Source organism: Cherax quadricarinatus, chromosome 41 (genome assembly GCF_038502225.1).
Source record: "Cherax quadricarinatus isolate ZL_2023a chromosome 41, ASM3850222v1, whole genome shotgun sequence".
NCBI classification, from domain to species: Eukaryota; Metazoa; Arthropoda; class Malacostraca; order Decapoda; family Parastacidae; genus Cherax; species Cherax quadricarinatus.
This window is the reverse complement of record NC_091332.1, coordinates 7,619,771-7,643,440: the sequence shown is the minus strand read 5'-3', so window position 1 is coordinate 7,643,440 and position 23,670 is coordinate 7,619,771. Positions and strand designations below refer to the sequence as shown.

At 40.3% G+C, this 23,670-nt stretch overlaps 1 long non-coding RNA gene and 1 pseudogene across 2 annotated transcripts; both read left to right on the top strand.

Moving 5' to 3' along the window:
• Window positions 1-1,828: 1,828 nt before the first annotated feature.
• Window positions 1,829-23,340, top strand: LOC128695741 (uncharacterized). 2 transcript variants are annotated; one of them, XR_008408062.2, is made up of 4 exons: window positions 1,829-2,340; window positions 6,224-6,346; window positions 20,165-20,253; window positions 22,083-23,340. It is a non-coding gene; the product is annotated as an uncharacterized lncRNA (long non-coding RNA). The 2 variants fall into 2 exon arrangements; XR_008408061.2 differs by lacking the exon at window positions 22,083-23,340 and having other exon boundaries at window positions 20,165-20,569.
• LOC128695996 (U6 spliceosomal RNA) lies at window positions 3,733-3,826 on the top strand (annotated as a pseudogene).
• Window positions 23,341-23,670: the final 330 nt, after the last annotated feature.

Sequence of the window (23,670 nt, the reverse complement as noted above, 5' to 3'; positions counted from 1 at the left end):
GAATGTACTCCTGAACAAAGCCGTTATTAGAAATCGAAAATAAAAATGTAATTGCTTTGAAAAATCGTGTTTACAGGTGTATGATCATTCATATTCGTGAGGCGTAATGTAATGGGGTCACCGCCATGATGTGCAGAACGACCTACATCCGTGACTTTCAGTCCCGCTCTTGCCATTATAAAATAATTTCGTCACTGTGAAAATGAAACATTTCAGTAGGCCTGCAGGCCCATACTAGGCCGGGCTAGCTCACACCATCTTTCCAACTTACTCATGTATCTCCAACCCACTCATGTACCTCCAACCCACTCATGTATCTCCAACCCACTCATGTACCTCCAACCCACTCATGTATTCTAACCCACTCATGCATCTTCAACCCACTCATGTATTCTAACCCACTCATGAATCTCTAACCCACTCGTGTATCTCCAACCCACTCATGTATCTCCAACCCACTCATGTATCTCCAACCCACTCATGTATCTCCAACCCACTCATGTATCTCCAACCCACTCGTGCATCTCCAACCCACTCATGCATCTCCAACCCACTCATGTATCTCCAACCCACTCATGTATCTCCAACCCACTCATGTATCTCCAACCCACTCATGTATCTCCAACCCACTCATGTATCTCCAACCCACTCATGTATCTCCAACCCACTCATGTATCTCCAACCCACTCATGTATCTCCAACCCACTCATGTATCTCCAACCCACTCACACTGCATTCAGAAGATCAATTTTAAGTTTTAATACCATCTTTACTTGTGTACAGAAATGTGTACCTCATTTACACAAGTGTGTATGTTTCTGAATATATATACATCTAGAGTAGAGGTGTGTAACTAATGTATATATACACGGAAAGATGTTTCACTGTACATTATACATACTGAGTTATATATATATATATATATATATATATATATATATATATATATATATATATATATATATATATATATATATATATATATATATATTCTGAAAGGTATGCATCTCTCACTTGGAATCTATAACCTGTTATCGAAATAATATAGATCACGAGCAGATCCCCTGGACCACTGGCAGATCCCCTGGATCACGAGCAGATCCCCTGGATCACGAGCAGATCCCCTGGATCACGAGCAGATCCCCTGGATCACGAGCAGATCCCCTGGATCACGAGCAGATCCCCTGGATCACGAACAGATCCCCTGGATCACGAGCAGATCCCCTGGATCATGAGCAGATCCCCTGGATCACGAGCAGATCCCCTGGATCACTTGAAGATCCCTGGATCACGAGCAGATCCCCTGGATCACTTGAAGACCCCTGGATCACGAGCAGATCCCTTGGATCACTTGAAGATCCCTGGATCACAAGCAGATCCCCTGGATCACGAGCAGATCCCCTGGATCACGAACAGATCCCCTGGATCACTTGAAGATCCCTGGATCACGAGCAGATCCCCTGGATCACGAGCAGATCCCCTGGATCACGAGCAGATCCCCTGGATCACGAGCAGATCCCCTGGATCACGAGCAGATCCCCTGGATCACTTGAAGATCCCTGGATCACGAGCAGATCCCCTGGATCACGAGCAGATCCCCTGGATCACGAACAGATCCCCTGGATCACGAGCAGATCCCCTGGATCACGAGCAGATCCCCTGGATCACGAGCAGATCCCCTGGATCACGAACAGATCCCCTGGATCACGAACAGATCCCCTGGATCACGAACAGATCCCCTGGATCACGAACATTATTATTATAATCAAAAAAGAAGCGCTAAGCCACAAGGACTATACAGCGGTGGATCACGAACAGATCCCCTGGATCACGAACAGATCCCCTGGATCTCGAAAAGATCCCCTGGATCACGAGCAGATCCCCTGGATCACGAGCAGATCCCCTGGATCACGAACAGATCCCCTGGATCTCGAAAAGATCCCCTGGATCACGAGCAGATCATTGGATCTACACTCTGCTTGGAAGGTGTGGATGACTAATGAAAGCTAAGCAACATGGCGCCTCTGAAATGAACAAATTTTCCCCCGTTAAGCTGAGGAGGAACTTTCATTTCTACAGGTATGGCGGACCTTGGCAGTGTTCTACAAGGCCGATGGCCTTCCCAGAGTTGGAAATTTGCCCGTGGAACTTATTTTCTTTGTGGTAGCTTCGACTATATGTTAACTTTGAGCAGAGAAACTCGCGCATATAGGATTTGTTTTTTCCTGCGGAGTAATATTTTCACAGTATTGTTTGAAGCGCAAGAGCGGGAGGATTGGCAAGGCGTCGCTGTGTTTGATGGAGGGGTGGTTGTGGAGGGGGGATGGAGAGGTGAGGGAGGTAGGTAATGGGTGAGGGGGTTGTGGAGGGGTGTGAGGTGGCCATGGCGGGGTGAGGTGTGGTTGGGAAGGGGTGAGAGCGAGGGTCGTGGAAGGGTGACGTTGGAGGGGTGGCCTTGGAGGTTTGAGAGGGGGCCTTAGAGAGGGCCGAGGAGGGGTGAAGGAAGGCCTGAGAAGCGAGAGGGGAGGGGTGTAGGGCGGCGTTGGAGTGAGGGGCGGTCGTTGAGGGGTGAAAAGTGGGGGAAGGAGAGGGCGGATTGAGGGTCGGCCACCTGGCCCGCTGCCCGCCAGCAGTCATGGCCGCCCTCCCAGACATACACACTGACAACTGTCTTGCATCATCCCACTCACTTTGCATTAGATTAAATTTGAAAGTATATACTCCCTTATTGCAATATATTTACATAATTCTATACCAGGACTCGAAATACCTTCAACTGTATTTTCCTTAGTTTTATAATACTATACGTGTAATATATTCTTATGTAAGTTAATAAGGACATAAATTTAAATGGAAAGTAATCATTCCGTTGTCTCAGTCATTTAATACAAATTATTTAAGGTGGAAATAAGACAGACTGATTTTTTTTGATCATCCTGGAATTTACACGGAGTTTACCGGTATTTATTGCAACAATTGTACAATCATTTGTCTAAAATTTTATTGCCGAATAGGATTTTAAACCTCTAAATATTTCTTATTTATGCTATGTTTGTTTCCGGAGGTAATCACACATTCACACCATTTCAGTGACTAAAAAGCGGTTGACAAGATATATATATATATATATATATATATATATATATATATATATATATATATATATATATATATATATATATATATATATATATATATATATACATGGATGGCATCAGCCTTTCACATTACAATCATTTTTGTCACTCCAGATAAAAGGTCACAGATGGAGACTGAGATACGAAAATTTATTTTATGAATATTTTTCCAATTACTGAGATGTATCACATTGATCAGAATTATATTGTAATTTGTTGTTAATTACAAACACACACACACACACACACACACACACACACACACACACACACACACACACACACACACACACACACACACACACACACAGTGAAGAGGCGGGGCCAGGAGCTTGGACTCTACCCCTGCAACCTCAACTAGGTGAGTACACAGGAAGCAGAGAGAAAGGACCTAGTAGCGATCGGTGAAGAGGCGGGGCCAGGAACCGAGTCTCGACCCCTGCAACCACAATTGGGTGAGTACACATAACACTTGCAACGGCAGTACATATACTAAGTAAGTTTATTCAGGTATACACAAATACAGTTACATAGATTATTATACATAGCAGCATATGTGTAAAGTACCTAGGATAACCCCCCCCCAAAAAAAAAAAAGTCAGTGACTTATTTCCATTGGGGTCTAGAGAAGATTAGCATGGCCTCTGCGCTAGGATGACACGCAAAATCGCGAAGGGTTCCACATTTTAAGCAGCGACCAGCGAAAAGGCGGGGCCAGGAGTTGTGACTCGATTCCTGCAACCACAAATAGGTGAGTGTGTATATACACACACACACACACAGCGAAGAGGCAGGGCCAGGAGATGTGAATCGACCCCTGAAACCACATATAGGTGAGTACCCACGTCTAAAGTCAGTGCCTGACCAGCCGGGCTATGGTTCACATGCTAGATTGCGTGCTGCCAGCAGTAACAGCCTAGTTGATCAGGCCCTGATCCACCGTGAGGCTTGATCATGGACCGGGCCGCGGGGGTGTTGACCCCGGCACACTCTCCAGGTTGGTAGACACACATACAACACGAGAACACCTGGAATTTGAAAACTCAGATAAGTCACAGGGACGTCAGGAAATAGTTCTTCAGCCTTAGAGTAGTCAGGAAGTGGAACGACCTGGAGAGTGAAGTGGTAGAGATAGAAACCATACGTAGCCTTAAGAAGAGGTACGATGAGGATCTCGAAGCCAGGATAGAGTAAATCTAGTAGCGGCCAGCGACGAGGTGGGCCAGGAGCTAAGGCTGATTTCTGGAACCACATATAAGTTTACCTGGAGAGAGTTCCGGGGGTCAACGCCCCCGCGGCCCGGTCTGTGACCACACACACAAACAAACACAACTAACAAGCGACCAGTGAAGAGGCGGGGGCCAGGAGTTGTGACTCGACCCCTGCAACCACAACTAGGTGAGTACATAAACACCATCAGCTGTTCACCGTTTCTATTGTGACAGTAATGCCACGTCACAGACTCCCTCTCAAGCATCACCCCTCCCTCACGTCCCTCAGTCCTACCTACCGCCAGAGAAAACCCCATCCCATCCATTCCCTCTAGCACAAGATCACCTTTTCCTCATCCCCTTCTGTTTCTCCACCTTCGCTTCCTCTACTCATCCTCCCGTTCCCTTATATTTCTCCTTCCCCATTCCCTACCCGATTCTATTGCTTCTCCCTCATCCTCTCTTACTTCTGTTTTTTCCTCCCAACACCTTCCAACTCCCCCACTCTCTCCCCCAACGTCTCCCTCATCCACCAACACTCCGACGCATGATGACGTCAGCATTACGCAATACTTGTGAACCCGAATACGTATTTCGCGTCTTTCCCTACATCACGGATTCTCACATTATACTTTAAGTAAATGTAATTCAACGTCTATATTAATTCCACAATGATTTAACAGCATAATACAGCGTTCAGGTATTATTTGTCAGTTTTGTAGTCAACGGGGATGATGCCAGAATTTCCCGGTATATGAACTTCACCTGAAACACCATGTCTCCTTGTCTTCCAACGTATCTATCGGCGATTAAGCTAATTGAAGTTATACGTACTAATCCCCAATTAAAATTAAATGTAACTACATTAAGCAGTTCAATAAATGTGATAGGAATGGTGGTAGAATCGATAATACCGTCTACTGCTCAACGCCGTTGCCATGGAGAATTTCCGCTGTTGAAATCCCTTGTCTCTCATTCTCTGTTTTACACAACAACTCCTATGGTTAGTGCTAATTGTTTTGCTGAGGTAGCACTCGCCGACTTCATTTCCTTAGGATCTGTACATATAAAAGCGTATTCAAGACGATCTACCTTAATTATGAACTATTAACAAAATGGAATAACTGGCATACGCTTCTCCCTGCCTCTGCTCCCTTCAGCCTCATTTTTAATGCTGTTAAATGATTTCTTTGCTCTTTATTGCTTTTTTATATATATATTGCCAAGTCGGTTGTTCGTTGCATCTTTGTCTTGTTTTGCTAGTTTGAAGGTTTTGATGCATGGAGAAATTGTGGTTGTGGTGGAGTAGCGCAGGGCTGTTGGTGGTAGTTAGGGACGCCCTGAGTTCCCACAACAGAATGTGACGCACTGCACCACACCCGGGGTCGTATCCACTCCCAGGAACGTACCGCTACGTCAATACCTCCACGTCTATTATTCATCACTTGACGCACACACTTGAATGCGAATGCATAGGAAGTAACTTACATCTGCTTCCTGGTATCCTCGCCCCGTGGCTCGGTTTTCTACCGGGACCCGGAAACTGGAAAGGAAATCCTGTATTGCAGGACCCACTATAGAAATAGGAACTGCAGTAGGCCTATTGACCCATGCTAAGAAGGTCCAGTTCACACATACCCCCATCAGTTTATGTCTACCTTATTTTTAAAGCTATCCAAATTCCTCGCCTCGATTCAAAATTTTGCCGAGCCAGTACTTTCCTATATCTTCTAAATCTAAATTTGCTGAACTTGATTCCATTGCTGCGAGTCTTGTTTTGGTTAGATGTTTTCAGCACGTTATTTATATCTTTATTTATTCCTGTTTTACATTCGTACCAATCACATCCACCCCTAATTCCCTATCTTCCCACAGAATGTCGATCCAGTGACCTCAGTCTACAAAGGAAAGATTTTTGATACATCGGATAGATTTTGTCATCCGTTTGTGTGTGTTTTCCAGCGCATTTGTGTCCATTCAGTAACAAGAGGAGCAGAAGTGAGCAGCTTACTCTAAAAATTGCCTTACCAAAGATACTTAAAGTTGAAGTATAATGTAATGACTCCTAAAATTTGTACTTCTTGCTATGAAACCAATATGTACTTCCATTGACTCCATTGCGAACACTTATGCACAGTTGTCTTCGATTTAGATTACTGCTAACTATAACACCTAAGTTTTTCGGCTTCAGTTTAATTGAGATTTACTTTATTTAGCTTATAAATGCAATGGTTATTTTCCTCTAGGATTAGAAGCTTATATATTTTTTTCCATTCAACTGCGTCTGACACTTCTTCAAACACGACATTAACCTATCCAGATCATCCTGTAACACTCTAGCGTCCTCAACAAAATTTATTTGACGGCTTATTTTAGCGTCATCGGCAAACTTGTTTATATCGTTATTTAGGCCCCTACCTATGTGGTTTATGTAAATTATAAAAGAGCGCCCAGTAATGGCCCTTGCGGAACACCACTTGTAATACGTTCCCATTTTGATTTCTCCCTATTTCTGCAAACTGTTGATTTATCCACACATTTTCAGTAACTGATTTTCGTCCCTGAGAAGCAAGACCACACAGGAAGGCAAAGATAAGTGTGTACTGATTACAATAAATCTGTAAATGAAAAATACCGCAGTCCCGCCAGATTGTGAAACATTTAACTGGCTTCAGTTTCACACTCACGTGATAGACTGTAATGCTTCCCTGAATGGTTGTTCTCTATTAATTTACGCGTTAAGTATTATTATTATTATAATAAAAAAGAAGCGCTAAACCACAAGAGCTATACAGCGCGTTAAGTTGCATTTTAACCAATATGTCGTTAAAACTAAGTGGAGGTGATAAGTGCGACAACACACCCTGAACATAAGAAGGAGCACTGCAGCAGGTGTACTGGCCCATGCTAGGCAAGTCCAAGAGGATTTTTAAAATGTTGTGGACGGAAAAAAAACAATAAAAAGAGATACGGAGAAGTGTAAAGACTAACAAAAATACAGCTGTCCGCATATTTGTCAGAGAGTCAAACTGGTTGTAGATAAGACGAACGACAGGACGAAACCTCTTAACCTAATCTAACATAACCTAGCCTACCCTAACCTAACCTAATATACTGTAACATAATTCTGACGTTTTGGGGATATCCTAGGTAATCTACACTTGCTATGTATGATAATTTTTGTAACTATTTATGTGTACCTGTACCTGAATACACTTACTAGCCTGACTTAACCTAACCTAACTTAACCTAACCTAACTTAACCTAACCTAGCTGTGGAAAATTACATTTATCTGAATGTATCATTGGAGGAGGAGGAGGAGGAGGAGGAGGAGGAGGAGCTTGGACATGGGTGAAATTCCACAGTCACTTAAAACAACGGATATAGCCCCACTCCATAAAGGTGGCAGCAAAACATTAGCTAAGAACTATAGACCAATAGCTCTGACGTCCCACATCATAAAAATCTTTGAAAGAGTGCTAAGAAGCAGGATTGCAAATCACCTGGATTCCCAAAATCTGCACAATCCAGGGCAACATGGGTTCAGGGCAGGTCGCTCCTGCCTCTCACAACTACTGGATCACTATGACATGGCCTTGGATGCACTGGAAGAAAATCAGAATGCAGATGTAATATACACAGACTTTGCAAAAGCATTTGACAAATGCGATCATGGCGTAATAGCCCATAAAATACGTGCTAAAGGAATAACTGGGAAAGTGGGGAGATGGATCTTCAACTTCCTAACAAATCGAACACAAAGAGTAGTGGTCAACAGAGTTAAATCGGAGGCTGCAATAGTGAAGAGCTCTGTTCCACAAGGCACAGTACTCGCCCCCATCTTATTCCTTATCCTCATATCAGACATAAACAGAGATGTACACCACAGCACCGTATCATCCTTTGCGGATGATACTAGGATCTGCATGAGGACGCGGTTAACCTCCAAGAAGATATAAACAAAGTTTTCCAGTGGGCAACGGTAAACAATATGATGTTCAATGAGGACAAATTCCAACTACTCCGTTATGGAAAACTGGAGGAGATAATAACTAGAACAGAGTATACTACTGACTCCGGCCATACAACAGAGCGGAAAAATAATGTAAGGGGCCTGGAAGTAGTAATGTCTGAGGATCTCACTTTCAAGGATCACAACAGTGCCACGATAGCACGTGCAAAGAAAATGATAGGATGGATAATGAGAACTTTCAAAACGAGAGATGCCAAGCCCATGATGATCCTTTTCAAATCACTTGTTCTCTCTAGGCTGGAATACTGCTGTACATTAACATCTCCTTTCAAAGCAGGTGAAATCGCAGATCTAGAGAGTGTACAGAGATCCTTTACTGCACGTATAAGTTCTGTCAAGCACCTTAACTACTGGGAACGCTTGGAAGCACTTGACTTGTACTCGTTGGAACGCAGGAGGGAGAGATATATCATAATCTACACTTGGAAAATCTTGGAAGGAATGGTCCCAAATCTGCACACAGAAATCACTCCCTACGAAAGTAAAAGACTGGGCAGGCGATGCAAAATGCCCCCAATAAAAAGTAGGGGCGCCATTGGTACACTAAGAGAAAACACCATAAGTGTCCGGGGCCCAAAACTGTTCAACAGCCTCCCATCAAGCATTAGGGGAATTGCCAATAAACCCCTGGCTGCCTTCAAGAGAGAGCTGGACAGATACCTAAAGTCAGTGCCGGATCAGCCGGGCTGTGGCTCGTACGTTGGACTGCGTGCGGCCAGCAGTAACAGCCTAGTTGATCAGGCCCTGATCCGTCGGGAGGCTTGGTCATGGACCGGGCCGCGGGGGCGTTGATCTCCGGAATAACCTCCAGGTAACCTCCAGGTATGTACATAACAGTAAATGAACAAAGATAATCATTATTTATGAGTTAGACAAGTAGGAATTTGGGACACTTAGGTCGCAAAAAATGGCCCCCTTCGATGCCTACCACTGTCATATCCACAAGTTGCTCTGGACCTATTAATTACAAATGAAATATGTATCACCAGGAATGCTGATAAATATATAAATCTGTGGACTGTATATTAAAATTACTAAAGGATTATATATATATATATATATATATATATATATATATATATATATATATATATATATATATATATATATATAGATATATATGTAGGTAGTAGGTTGGTAGACAGCAACCACCCAGGGAAGTACTACCGTCCTGCCAGATGACTGTGAAACAAAAACCTGTAACTGTTTTGCATGATGGTAGGATTGCTGGTTTCTTTTTCTGTCTCATAAACACGCTAAGATAACAGGGATATCTTGCTACTCCTACTTACACTTTGGTCACACTTCACAGACACGCACATGCATATATATATATACATACATCTAGGTTTTTCTCCTTTTTCTAAATAGCTCTTGTTCTTTTTTATTTCTTCTATTGTCCATGGGGAAGTGGAAAAGAATCTTTCCTCCGTAAGCCATGCGTGTCGTATGAGGCGACTAAAATGCCGGGAGCAATGGGCTAGTAACCCCTTCTCCTGTATACAATTACTAAAAAAGAGAAGAAGAAAAACTTTATAAAACTGGGTTGCTTAAATGTGCGTGGATGTAGTGCGGATGACAAGAAACAGATGATTGCTGATGTTATGAATGAAAAGAAGTTGGATGTCCTGGCCCTAAGCGAAACAAAGCTGAAGGGGGTAGGAGAGTTTCAGTGGGGGGAAATAAATGGGATTAAATCTGGAGTATCTGAGAGAGTTAGAGCAAAGGAAGGGGTAGCAGTAATGTTAAATGATCAGTTATGGAAGGAGAAAAGAGAATATGAATGTGTAAATTCAAGAATTATGTGGATTAAAGTAAAGGTTGGATGCGAGAAGTGGGTCATAATAAGCGTGTATGCACCTGGAGAAGAGAGGAATGCAGAGGAGAGAGAGAGATTTTGGGAGATGTTAAGTGAATGTATAGGAGCCTTTGAACCAAGTGAGAGAGTAATTGTGGTAGGGGACTTGAATGCTAAAGTAGGAGAAACTTTTAGAGAGGGTGTGGTAGGTAAGTTTGGGGTGCCAGGTGTAAATGATAATGGGAGCCCTTTGATTGAACTTTGTATAGAAAGGGGTTTAGTTATAGGTAATACATATTTTAAGAAAAAGAGGATAAATAAGTATACACGATATGATGTAGGGCGAAATGACAGTAGTTTGTTGGATTATGTATTGGTAGATAAAAGACTGTTGAGTAGACTTCAGGATGTACATGTTTATAGAGGGGCCACAGATATATCAGATCACTTTCTAGTTGTAGCTACACTGAGAGTAAAAGGTAGATGGGATACAAGGAGAATAGAAGCATCAGGGAAGAGAGAGGTGAAGGTTTATAAACTAAAAGAGGAGGCAGTTAGGGTAAGATATAAACAGCTATTGGAGGATAGATGGGCTAATGAGAGCATAGGCAATGGGGTCGAAGAGGTATGGGGTAGGTTTAAAAATGTAGTGTTAGAGTGTTCAGCAGAAGTTTGTGGTTACAGGAAAGTGGGTGCAGGAGGGAAGAGGAGCGATTGGTGGAATGATGATGTAAAGAGAGTAGTAAGGGAGAAAAAGTTAGCATATGAGAAGTTTTTACAAAGTAGAAGTGATGCAAGGAGGGAAGAGTATATGGAGAAAAAGAGAGAAGTTAAGAGAGTGGTGAAGCAATGTAAAAAGAGAGCAAATGAGAGAGTGGGTGAGATGTTATCAACAAATTTTGTTGAAAATAAGAAAAAGTTTTGGAGTGAGATTAACAAGTTAAGAAAGCCTAGAGAACAAATGGATTTGTCAGTTAAAAATAGGAGAGGAGAGTTATTAAATGGAGAGTTAGAGGTATTGGGAAGATGGAAGGAATATTTTGAGGAATTGTTAAATGTTGATGAAGATAGGGAAGCTGTGATTTCGTGTATAGGGCAAGGAGGAATAACATCTTGTAGGAGTGAGGAAGAGCCAGTTGTGAGTGTGGGGGAAGTTCGTGAGGCAGTAGGTAAAATGAAAGGGGGTAAGGCAGCCGGGATTGATGGGATAAAGATAGAAATGTTAAAAGCAGGTGGGGATATAGTTTTGGAGTGGTTGGTGCAATTATTTAATAAATGTATGGAAGAAGGTAAGGTACCTAGGGATTGGCAGAGAGCATGCATAGTTCCTTTGTATAAAGGCAAAGGGGATAAAAGAGAGTGCAAAAATTATAGGGGGATAAGTCTGTTGAGTGTACCTGGTAAAGTGTATGGTAGAGTTATAATTGAAAGAATTAAGAGTAAGACGGAGAATAGGATAGCAGATGAACAAGGAGGCTTTAGGAAAGGTAGGGGGTGTGTGGACCAGGTGTTTACAGTGAAACATATAAGTGAACAGTATTTAGATAAGGCTAAAGAGGTCTTTGTGGCATTTATGGATTTGGAAAAGGCGTATGACAGGGTGGATAGGGGGGCAATGTGGCAGATGTTGCAAGTGTATGGTGTAGGAGGTAGGTTACTGAAAGCAGTGAAGAGTTTTTACGAGGATAGTGAGGCTCAAGTTAGAGTATGTAGGAAAGAGGGAAATTTTTTCCCAGTAAAAGTAGGCCTTAGACAAGGATGTGTGATGTCACCGTGGTTGTTTAATATATTTATAGATGGGGTTGTAAGAGAAGTAAATGCGAGGGTCTTGGCAAGAGGCGTGGAGTTAAAAGATAAAGAATCACACACAAAGTGGGAGTTGTCACAGCTGCTCTTTGCTGATGACACTGTGCTCTTGGGAGATTCTGAAGAGAAGTTGCAGAGATTGGTGGATGAATTTGGTAGGGTGTGCAAAAGAAGAAAATTAAAGGTGAATACAGGAAAGAGTAAGGTTATGAGGATAACAAAAAGATTAGGTGATGAAAGATTGAATATCAGATTGGAGGGAGAGAGTATGGAGGAGGTGAACGTATTCAGATATTTGGGAGTGGACGTGTCAGCAGATGGGTCTATGAAAGATGAGGTGAATCATAGAATTGATGAGGGAAAAAGAGTGAGTGGTGCACTTAGGAGTCTGTGGAGACAAAGAACTTTGTCCTTGGAGGCAAAGAGGGGAATGTATGAGAGTATAGTTTTACCAACGCTCTTATATGGGTGTGAAGCGTGGGTGATGAATGTTGCAGCGAGGAGAAGGCTGGAGGCAGTGGAGATGTCATGTCTGAGGGCAATGTGTGGTGTGAATATAATGCAGAGAATTCGTAGTTTGGAAGTTAGGAGGAGGTGCGGGATTACCAAAACTGTTGTCCAGAGGGCTGAGGAAGGGTTGTTGAGGTGGTTCGGACATGTAGAGAGAATGGAGCGAAACAGAATGACTTCAAGAGTGTATCAGTCTGTAGTGGAAGGAAGGCGGGGTAGGGGTCGGCCTAGGAAGGGTTGGAGGGAGGGGGTAAAGGAGGTTTTGTGTGCGAGGGGCTTGGACTTCCAGCAGGCATGCGTGAGCGTGTTTGATAGGAGTGAATGGAGACAAATGGTTTTTAATACTTGACGTGCTGTTGGAGTGTGAGCAAAGTAACATTTATGAAGGGATTCAGGGAAACCGGCAGGCCGGACTTGAGTCCTGGAGATGGGAAGTACAGTGCCTGCACTCTGAAGGAGGGGTGTTAATGTTGCAGTTTAAAAACTGTAGTGTAAAGCACCCTTCTGGCAAGACAGTGATGGAGTGAATGATGGTGAAAGTTTTTCTTTTTCGGGCCACCCTGCCTTGGTGGGAATCGGCCGGTGTGATAATAAAAAAAAAAAATATATATATATATATATATATACAATTTACATACCAGAAGGAGAATATCTTAAAATCATTCACCAATTTGACTGGAGATCAAGGTGTATCATACTCAGAAAACCTCATTCTAACTAAATTTATGAAAATAATACTGGTCAGAAATATAACACAAATCTATATAGCTTATTTGAGGTTCCTGGAGCTATCTTGTCCAGTCTACTGATATCTCAATTTATGCAGGAATGCATATCCAACAATTTTGCCTCCTATTTGAGAGGTGTCAACCCAATTTTACCTGTAGAGCACAAAAATTCTTCACATTAACTAACGTCTGTTACTCAATTCAAAACAACAATGGTGAGTTCTTCTGCGCAGGCACAGTTTCCCATTTTTTATAACATAATTTTTATTAAATACAGTATGGCCATCTCTTTACATATAATTACTGTATTTCTGGAAAATATATACAGTATTTTCCACACTGCGGCCGGGCGGAGTTCGTTGCTAAATGACTCAAATTGCTCATTTGGCAATGGTGGAGGACCTGGGTACATATAAGATCTGGCATCCACACGGCGACATATTACACAATATTTAAGCACCCTTTTTACACTTTGCCGTCCTTGTGGAATCCAGAAAGTTTCCCTAATACAATTTAAGGTATCTTGTACCCCACCATTTTTATGGGCATTTAGAACAATTAAATTTGTTAGATGATGAGTTTTGGGCAGTAAAATAGGGTGTTTAGCATAATCACCCAATTCAGCATTTTGTAACCTACCTCTGCACATTGTTCTCTAAATACAGCCCCAATTTCTCTATTATAGAACCTTTCACAATTTTTCTTTCCATCATCAATTTAATCTCATTTCCATAGATTTTTTCTTGTATCCTCTTTATCCAATATTCAAGAGGATGTGAAAACTTATATGAAATATTCATCTTGTTTAGAAATTTAAACACCAACTTAGTTACATTGATTAGTTTGGGTAAAGAAGAATACCTATTTATATCAATGGCTAAAGAAGGACAAACTATTGGAGCAGTGGTCACAGTAATTTCAACAGGAGCAATATATGCCTTTTGTACAGGCCAATTAGCTTTATTTACCAACCAGCTCGGTCCTTTAAACCATGATACAGCATTTACAAATTTAGCATAAGATAAACCTCGAGACAAGAAATCAGCTGGATTCTCCTCACCAGGTATATGATTAAATGTTAACATATGCTGACCCAAACTATTATACTTCTCTTGCATCTGATTAATTTCAGCAACTCTGTTTTGTACGTACACAATTTTACTGTTTCCATTACGAATCCATTGTAAGGATACCTCATTATCAGACCAAATTACAGTGTCGCTAATATTTATCTCCTGCAACTTATTTCTTATATACTTAGCTAATTTGACACCTACATAAATGGCTGTTAATTTCAACTGACGTAAAGTATGTGATTTAATTGGAGACACTTTAGCCTTAGACATAACAAGAGAAATAACACTATTACATTGAAGATAAGCAACTGCTCCATATGCCAATTTTGAAGCATCACAAAAAATGTGGAGTACATTTTTCCCATTTGGATTGGCCACCTGGCGTGGGAACTCCAACAATGGAATTTTCTCATAATCACCAATTAATTCATCCCACCTGTTAATGAATTCATCGGTAGAATTTCATCCCAAGCACATTTAAGTTTCCATGCTTCCTGAATTAATAATTTCCCTCTTATAGTAAGGGGTGACACTAAACCTAGTGGATCAAAACATTTGGAAACTTCAGCAAGCAAAACTCTCTTAGTTAATTTATTGGGCAAACTGTAATTATTAGGTTTTAACATTAACAAATCTCTATCAGTATCCCAAGTTAAACCCAATACATTACTACATTTTGGCACTTCATCTCCAGGGAAATCTTTACTTATTTTGCCCTTTAATTTGGACGAATTACTATTCCATTCCCTCAGAGGCATATTTGCACTTTGCATTATTTCATTAGCTTCTCCATAAGTCATTAACAGTTCCTCTTCAGTTGACGTCACACCCAGGAAATTGTCCACATAAAATTGTTTGCTCATTACTTTACTCAATGGACTTTCCATACGTTTAAGGTGTGCATTTATCGTCTCTTGAAGTAGGAACAGACTGGATGTAGCACCAAATAATATGCTCTTAAAGCGATAGGTTTTCAGAGGGCTAAGTGGGTCACTAGGATTCTCAGGCCATAAGAAGCGGGTACAATCCCGGTCAGCCTTTTGTAAACCCACTCTTAGGAAAGCTTTACTTATGTCAGCCGTAAAGGCATAATGCTTCACCCTGAAATTTAATAAGATATCTCCCAATTTTTCCGTCAACGACGGACCTGTCATCAGTCATTTAAACTAGGTACATTTTTGTTACTCCTGGCACTACAATTAAACACAATCCTAAAAGGAGTGGTCTTAGAATCCTTCTTCACTCTGTGATGTGGCAAACAGTGACCATAAATTTTGGCTTGCTCAGGAGGTACCTCTTCTATAAATTTATTAATTAATTGTTCAGCAATTATATCATTATAGGCAGTTAACAATTCTGGTGTCTTACTCAATTCGCGGAGCTGAGCCTTTAATTGTTCATATGCCATTCTGTAATTAGTGGGCAATCCTGGATGGTTCAGTCTCCACGGAAGTCGTACCCAGTATTGTCCAGATTCAAATTTTACATCTCTCAGGTATTGCTCCTGAGTAAAAGAATCGTCTGGACTTTCTTCATTTACATTTATTCCAATGCTGTCTAATTCCCACAATTTATGCACTGGCTCAACACCATCCTCTATGGAAGAATTATACTGGGGTACGATTTCATGAGTAAGACACACAGTTATGGTATCTGTAGTTTCCTCTAGTCATGAATTATTATTACGAGGAATCCTACCATACATTACATGGCCTCCTGCAGTCTTCAAAAGGGTGACACCACATTTCTTTACAATACCCTTTACAAAGGAGGCATAATAGTCACTACCTGTCAAAACATTTATTGGGCCTACAGAATCATCACTTACACCAGAAGGTGCTAAATTTACATTATGTGAAAGTCTTTCTGTAGCTTTACTAAGTCCTACTGTAGATATTTTCTCTGGAGTCTATCTACAATTACTGCATTAACACGTTTTTTCTCATTGCCCAACCTGACAGTTACATAAACAGTGTCATACAATTGAGCTCTTTTATCTGAGAGAAAACCAGATAATTTTAGAGTTGTAGGATCTCCCATCTGTACTTTCATACCATTAAGACATTTACGTTTAATGAAAGTACGTTGGGATCCCTGGTCTAATAATGCAGTTACAGCAAAACCATCATTATTAACATTAACAGCAATTTTTACATTACCTACTGTTGTGTCAGGATTGTCAACATTATCATTATTATCAACATTATCATATAGACCCTTACACATGACTATATGGTGTCTTCCTTTGTGACATTGATAACAATTGTTTAATTTGGCATGACAGTCCTTTACATTGTGATTACCTAAACATCTGATACATCTGTCAAGTTCCTCCAATCTTTCAACTTTATCATTCCATGAATTGTATGCATTGCAATTCTTAGAAAAATGAGTACTCTTGCAGAAAAGACAATCTCTCTTTTTTTTGACTGGTTTCTTATTAACTAGGCTACTCTTAGGAGGGTACTTATTCTTCTTACCTTGTGGAGAATCATTATTTCTGATTCCTGCTACTTGATATGTACCTATGCAACTCTTTTTAGAAAATGAAATTTGATTATTACCATTGGGATAATTTTTCCCTTTGTGAAACTTGACAGATACCTCAGAGTTATTATGTGTTTCATCTTTAAAATGAGTTAGTTGGCTGGTCTGCAACTGCATAATTAATTCTTGTAGACCTAGTCTTATTTCCTCCAGACCAAAATAACCCTTGTGATATTTATTCGAGAACCATTCAAGTGTTTTACAGCTTAAATTATTCTGTACCATGGCACTCAATAACCAGTCTGATTCCTTCAGATTATATTTATTACTTAAAGTTTTGCGAGTGCTCTCCAGTTTAACTCTAAACTGCTGTAAACCTTTGTAAGTGTGATCTGGAGATTTTAAATTAACAATGATATTCACTATATCCAACCTACTTTGTTCTATATTACCATAAGTGACTTTCAACAAGTCAACTGCTTCCTTGTAAGAGTCATCTATATTGGGAAAGGCTTGTATGAGCATGTGAGCATCTTCTCTTACCTATCCTTTGAGGTAAAATAATTTAGTTACACAGGCTAGGTCACTCCTGTCATGCACAGCTGCTTTAAAAATTGACCAAAATTTCTCCCAATTTTCTCCAGGATTAAATACAGGTAAACATAATTCTGGGAGTTTTGGCAAAGACATATTATTTGTTGGAGCAGACTGATTAACTGCCTGGTTTACACATTTTAATTTATTCAAGGCCTGACTTTTACAAGAAAGAATCTTTTCCTCTAATTCATAATACTGATTAACCATGAGATCTACTTCAGTCTCATCTACACAGTTTACTAACAAATCTCCTTCATATTTGTTGTAATATAATTTGTATGAATCATATCTATTACCTAAAGCATCTAAATACAATTTTAAATCATCAGTATTCACAGTTTCTTGATTCATTAATTCCAAACATTTATTGTATGCTTTTGTTACATGCCTTTTTCTAGCTTGCAGCGATGCTTTTTTTGTTCTGTATTCCATATGTTTGTCTTCTATATTAATTTCCTCATTTTCAGCCATGATGCAATGTATTAAATTCAACTTTATTAATAACACTGATTACAACTTACAACACTGATACAACTTACCTTTGAATAAATCCTAGCTACTTGAGCTTAGCAATTACATGTAAGAAAATTATAATATAAATTTTAGCTACACTTGAGCTTAGCAATTACACATACACTGATATAAATCTTGGCCAGAATTGGCTTATCAAAATTAATATTATACAAATACATTAATATAAATCCTTGCCAGAATTTGGCATAGCAAACTTAATATTATACACAATATAATCTTTAGCCACACTTGGCTTATCCAAATTAATATTGTAATAATTATAATCCACTACATATTAAGTAAATTTGTGAACTTAACATCCACCTCCTTCTGTCACTTCACATTTAATTATTAAGTAATTAACTAATTAATGACTTCACTGATTACCTCCGGTTCAAGAAGGACCAACGGGCAAATTAAATTTGGAAAATTACATTTATCTGAATGTATCATTATGTACATAACAGTAAATGAACAAAGATAATTATTATTTATCAGTTAGACAAGTAGGAATTTGGGACACCTAGATCGCAAAAAATGGCCCCATTCGATACCTACCACTGTCATATCCACAAGTTGATCTGGACCTATTAATTACAAATGAAATATGTATCACCAGGAATGCTGGTAATATATAAATTTGTGGATTGTATATTAAAATTAATAAAGAATTATATATATACACAATTTACATAACAGAAGGAGAATATCTTAAAATCACTCACCAATTTGACTGGAGATCAAGGTGTATCATACTCAGAAAACCTCAGTCTAACTAAATTTATGAAAATAATACTGGAGAGTTTAATCTGGAGTTTATCTGGAGAGAGTTCCGGGGGTCAACGCCCCCGCGGCCCGGTCTGTGACCAGGCCTCCTTAGGTCAGTGTCCCAGGATGCGACCCACACCAGTCGACTAACACCCAGGTACCCATTTTACTGATGGGGAACATAGACAACAGGTGGAAAGAAACACGTCCAATGTTTCTACTCTGGCTGGGAATCGAACCCAGGCCCTCACCGTGTGAAGCGAGAGCGTTAACCACCAGGTCACCAGAGCCCTTCAGAATTATAACACAAATCTATATAGCTTATCTGAGGTTCCTGGAGCTGTCTTGTCCAGTCGACTGATATCTCAATTTATGCAGGAATGCATATCCAACAATTTCGCCTCCTATTTGAGAGGTGTCAACCCAATTTTACCTCTAGAGCACGAAAATTCTTCACATTATTAACTAACGTCTGTTACTCAATTCAAAACAACAATGGCGAGTTCTTCTGCGCAGGCGCAGTTTCCCATTTTTTATAACATAATTTTTATTAAATACAGTATGGCCATCTATTTACATATAATTACTGTATTTCTGGAAAATATATACAGTATTTTCCACACTAGCATAACCCAACCTAACCTAGCCTAACTTAACCTAACCTAGCCTAACTTAACATATCCTAGCCTAACATAACCTAGCCTAACTTAACCTAGCCTAACCTAACCTAACCTAGCCTAACCTAACCTAACCTAGCCTAGCCTAACTTAACCTAACCCAAGTAATTTTTTTGGGGGGGTCAAATTTTGTACTTTTACCGAGTGGGTTTTGTTCCGCATTATTTTTTTGTTAGCTGTACCCATATGGAATTGCACGTGACCCTTTTATATATAAAAAAAAATGTGCCCCAGTTATCAACAAACTTTATCTGCTGTTTCTCACAGTATTTACTGAAACAAAACAGTGTTTATTGAGCCAAAACAGTACTGACTATAACATAACAGTATTTTCTGCAGAATGTGAAGACACGCTGTAATGATTCATAATTATAGGTATATTTGGCGGGCGTGTGTGTAGGTGTGGCTGATTAAATTCCTTGTCGAACGTTGGCAGCCGATCAGTCCATACCTGCCAACCACACCTGCCATCCACGACTGTCAACCACACCTGCCGTCCATAACTCACCCACACTTGACAGCGACACTTGACAACCTCACATGACAACCACACCTGGCAACCATACTTGACAACCACACTGCACAACCACGCATGACAATCACACCAGCCACGCCTTCCAACACATGTGCACATATACACGTGCATATACATTCATGTACATATTAATACAAGGGGCATACAAGAGGCTCTTGGCATGTACACCCAACTACTATAATTCCTTGTACAACTATGTATCATGTCCAGATAGACTATTATTATTATTATTATTATTATTATTATTATTATTATTATTATTATTATTATTATTATTATTATTATAGGTATGAGGGCTGAGGAAGCTAAAAGCGAGTGAATCCAGCAACAGGCAGTTCAGAGGCATAACTGGACCTCTGAAACCACACATAAATAAGTACATAATCTTGCACGTGCCTATCTGCAGATGCCTCATTGCATACCTTAAATAATCAAATATAGGTGACTTATAATCTGACCTGATACAATATAAAACCCCGCTTAAAGAGGAACATTATGTAGGTTTATGATCAATTGTTCTAGGTAAGGTATTGTTACATTTTATTCCTTATCTGGCCTGAGTCATGTGGACTAGATAATAGACAAAACATTGTATCTGCATCTTGATAAAACTAAAACAATGCTGTCTAGATAAACACTAAACTTTTTGTTTTGCTTATTTTACTGTAAGGTGTAATGAGGAGCTCACTTGAGCGATAAACACTGTAAAATACGTCTTGTCTCTCAGTGAATTTATTTCCAATAAAACTTACAGGAATCAGTGAATACCGAAATGGAGTTCGTCTATAAACAGGTACAATACTTACCAGTAAAACTGCGGTTAGTTTCTTAAATTTAAGGCCTACTGACAGCGCCTCAGTGAGGCTTCGTGCCACCTGTACACTGACATCCGAAAAAACCCACTTGGTCTGGACACTACACATAGTCTTTATAAAGGAGTCGCATAGTACCTGTGAATGGGAGTTAATAGTTAATGGAGTAGCTTCAGTTCATTGAACCAAGACTCCCTCATACAGTTTTAGGTGTATATACTGATTAAAAAAACACCTCTTGCGGTATGCATGCAAAAAATATTTAGGAGTTCTGGTTAGAAGAAATTTAAATCCAAGATAACAATGAATAAGTGTTCGCAATTATTATAAATAAATATAAATGTTAGAAGTATTAAGGTTATATATACTTCAGCTTTATATTTTTATTAAGGCTTTATATAGAGTATTCTTCTCAGTTATGGTCTTCATATTACAGAATGGATATAAATGCGCTGGAAAATATACATACACGTATCAAAAATCTTTCCCACGAAGATGGACTAAAGGCACTGAATTTGCACTCTCCGGAAAAGTGTAGAATTAGGAAAAACATGTTGAAAATATATGACAGGACTCGCAGCAATGGATTCAAATTAAACAAATCTAGATTTAGAAAGGTTATTTGGACGTATTAGTTTGACAGCAGTGTTTTAGGTAAGGGGAATCAACTCCCAGCTGACAGGTAGGTGGGTGTGAGTTGTACCTGCTTAGTCTGGGCCAAATAGCCTACTGTATATATGCACAACAACCACTTAAAAGAATAGCGAAATGCCAAGCGCTTTCGTGACTTCCTCGCAGTGGTTGTTCTGCATATTGTAATATCACCTGTTTACTGTGATTTTATTGCACACACACACACACACACACACACACACACACACACACACACACACACACACACACACACACACACACACACACACACACACATATATATATATATGTCGTGTCGAATAAGTAAAACTGGTCAGTTAGCAAGAGTTCATTTAAAATTAAGTCCTTTCTAAAATTTTCTCTTGTACATTTAAAGATATATTTTTTTCATTTATGTTAATATAAAAATTAATAATTTTGTACCAAAAGAACCTTAGAAAACTTACCTAACCTTATTATAACAAGCACAAATTAATTTAGCCTAATCCAACTAAATATATTTTAGATAAGTTTACAGTAATTTAATAGTAAACAAACATAATTAAATATATTTTTTTCGTTAGGTTTAGAATGATTATTGCGAGATTATTGCATACACAAATGTTCGCTTGCCTTATTCGGCAAGAATAGCATTGCTATTTAAGCCAAAATCGCAAGTATTACCTATTCGGCACGCCCTTAGGACGATGGAAGGCAGGATGAAAGACACTAATAAACATGCCTTCTACCTACTCACCAGGTGCCTGTCAATCCCCAAACTTACCTACTTCCTGAGATGCTCCCTAGCCTTCAGGAGTCCGAAACTCAAGGAATATGACTACCTCCTTAAGACCATGCTAGAGAGTGTATTGAATCTTTTCCTCGAAGATGGACAGTGGTTGCAAGCCTCACTTCCCGTCAGGCTTGGGGTCTGGCAGTACGCAAATCCTCCCAGAATGCCCTACCATCTTTCCTATTCTCTTCCATAGCATCAAACGAGTTAATAAAACAAATTCTTCAGGACAACCTCAGTGACTCAACAAGAATACAGGACCCTAGCTACGCCAGTGCCGTCACCGAATGGGAGACTCTTGCTGCTCCAACACCAAAACCTAGTGCAGCACTGGCCTACAAACAGTCAAGTTGGGATGGCCCCATCGCTGAAAAGGTGCTTGACAACAAGCTTAGGGCTGTAACATCAGACAGGAAAACTTCCCGTCTCCAAGCTGTGATCGCACATCACTCTGGAGTTTACCTGGAGAGAGTTCCGGGGGTCAACGCCCCCGCGGCCCGGTCTGTGACCAGGCCTCCTGGTGGATCAGAGCCTGATAAACCAGGCTGTTGCTGCTGGCTGCACGCAAACCAACGTACGAGCCACAGCCCGGCTGGTCAGGAACCGACTTTAGGTGCTTGTCCAGTGCCAGCTTGAAGACTGCCAGGGGTCTGTTGGTAATCCCCCTTATGTATGCTGGGAGGCAGTTGAACAGTCTCGGGCCCCTGACACTTATTGTATGGTCTCTTAACGTGCTAGTGACACCCCTGCTTTTCATTGGGGGATGTTGCATCGTCTGCCAAGTCTTTTGCTTTCGTAGTGAGTAATTTTCGTGTGCAAGTTCGGTACTAGTCCCTCTAGGATTTTCCAGGTGTATATAATCATGTATCTGTATCTTTGGACTTCCTCCAAACAGTTCCCATTTCGGCAATGGGAACACGCCTCGACCCTAAGTATTGCAGTGGCTCTCTGCCTTACTGCCCCGATTCACATGGAATATACGTGTCCTGTAGCTCGATCGCTGGCGCTCTCAGCTCACACACTGAGGTCCGGAGATCGAATCCCCGGTATGGCTGGAAAACATTAGGACGTGTTTCCTTAAGACACCTGTTGTCCATGTTCACCCATCAGCATAAAATGGGTACCTGGGTGCTACTCGACTAATGTGGGTCGCATCCTGGGACAAAACTGACCTAATTTGCTCAAAATTCTCTGCAAAACAAGCGGCTTCCTATATAGTAGTATGTCATTGATGTCAGCTAGGCCTATATACCTTGTACTTGTAGTAAATAAAGATATTATTATTATTATTATTATTATTATTATTATTATTATTATTATTATTATTATTATTTGCGGCGATGTGCAAGCCGACCAATATGGTCCACATGTCTTAATTGTTCCAAAACTAAGAGCTGGTATGCAAGACACAATGAAGTCAACGACATCATAAAGAGAACCCTTGCTACAGCTGGATGCCCAGCCGAGAAAGAGCTCCAATCACTAGCAGCCAACAACACCCACAACCCAGCAAACCGCCCTGACTGGATCACCATCTATCATTGGAAGAATGGCA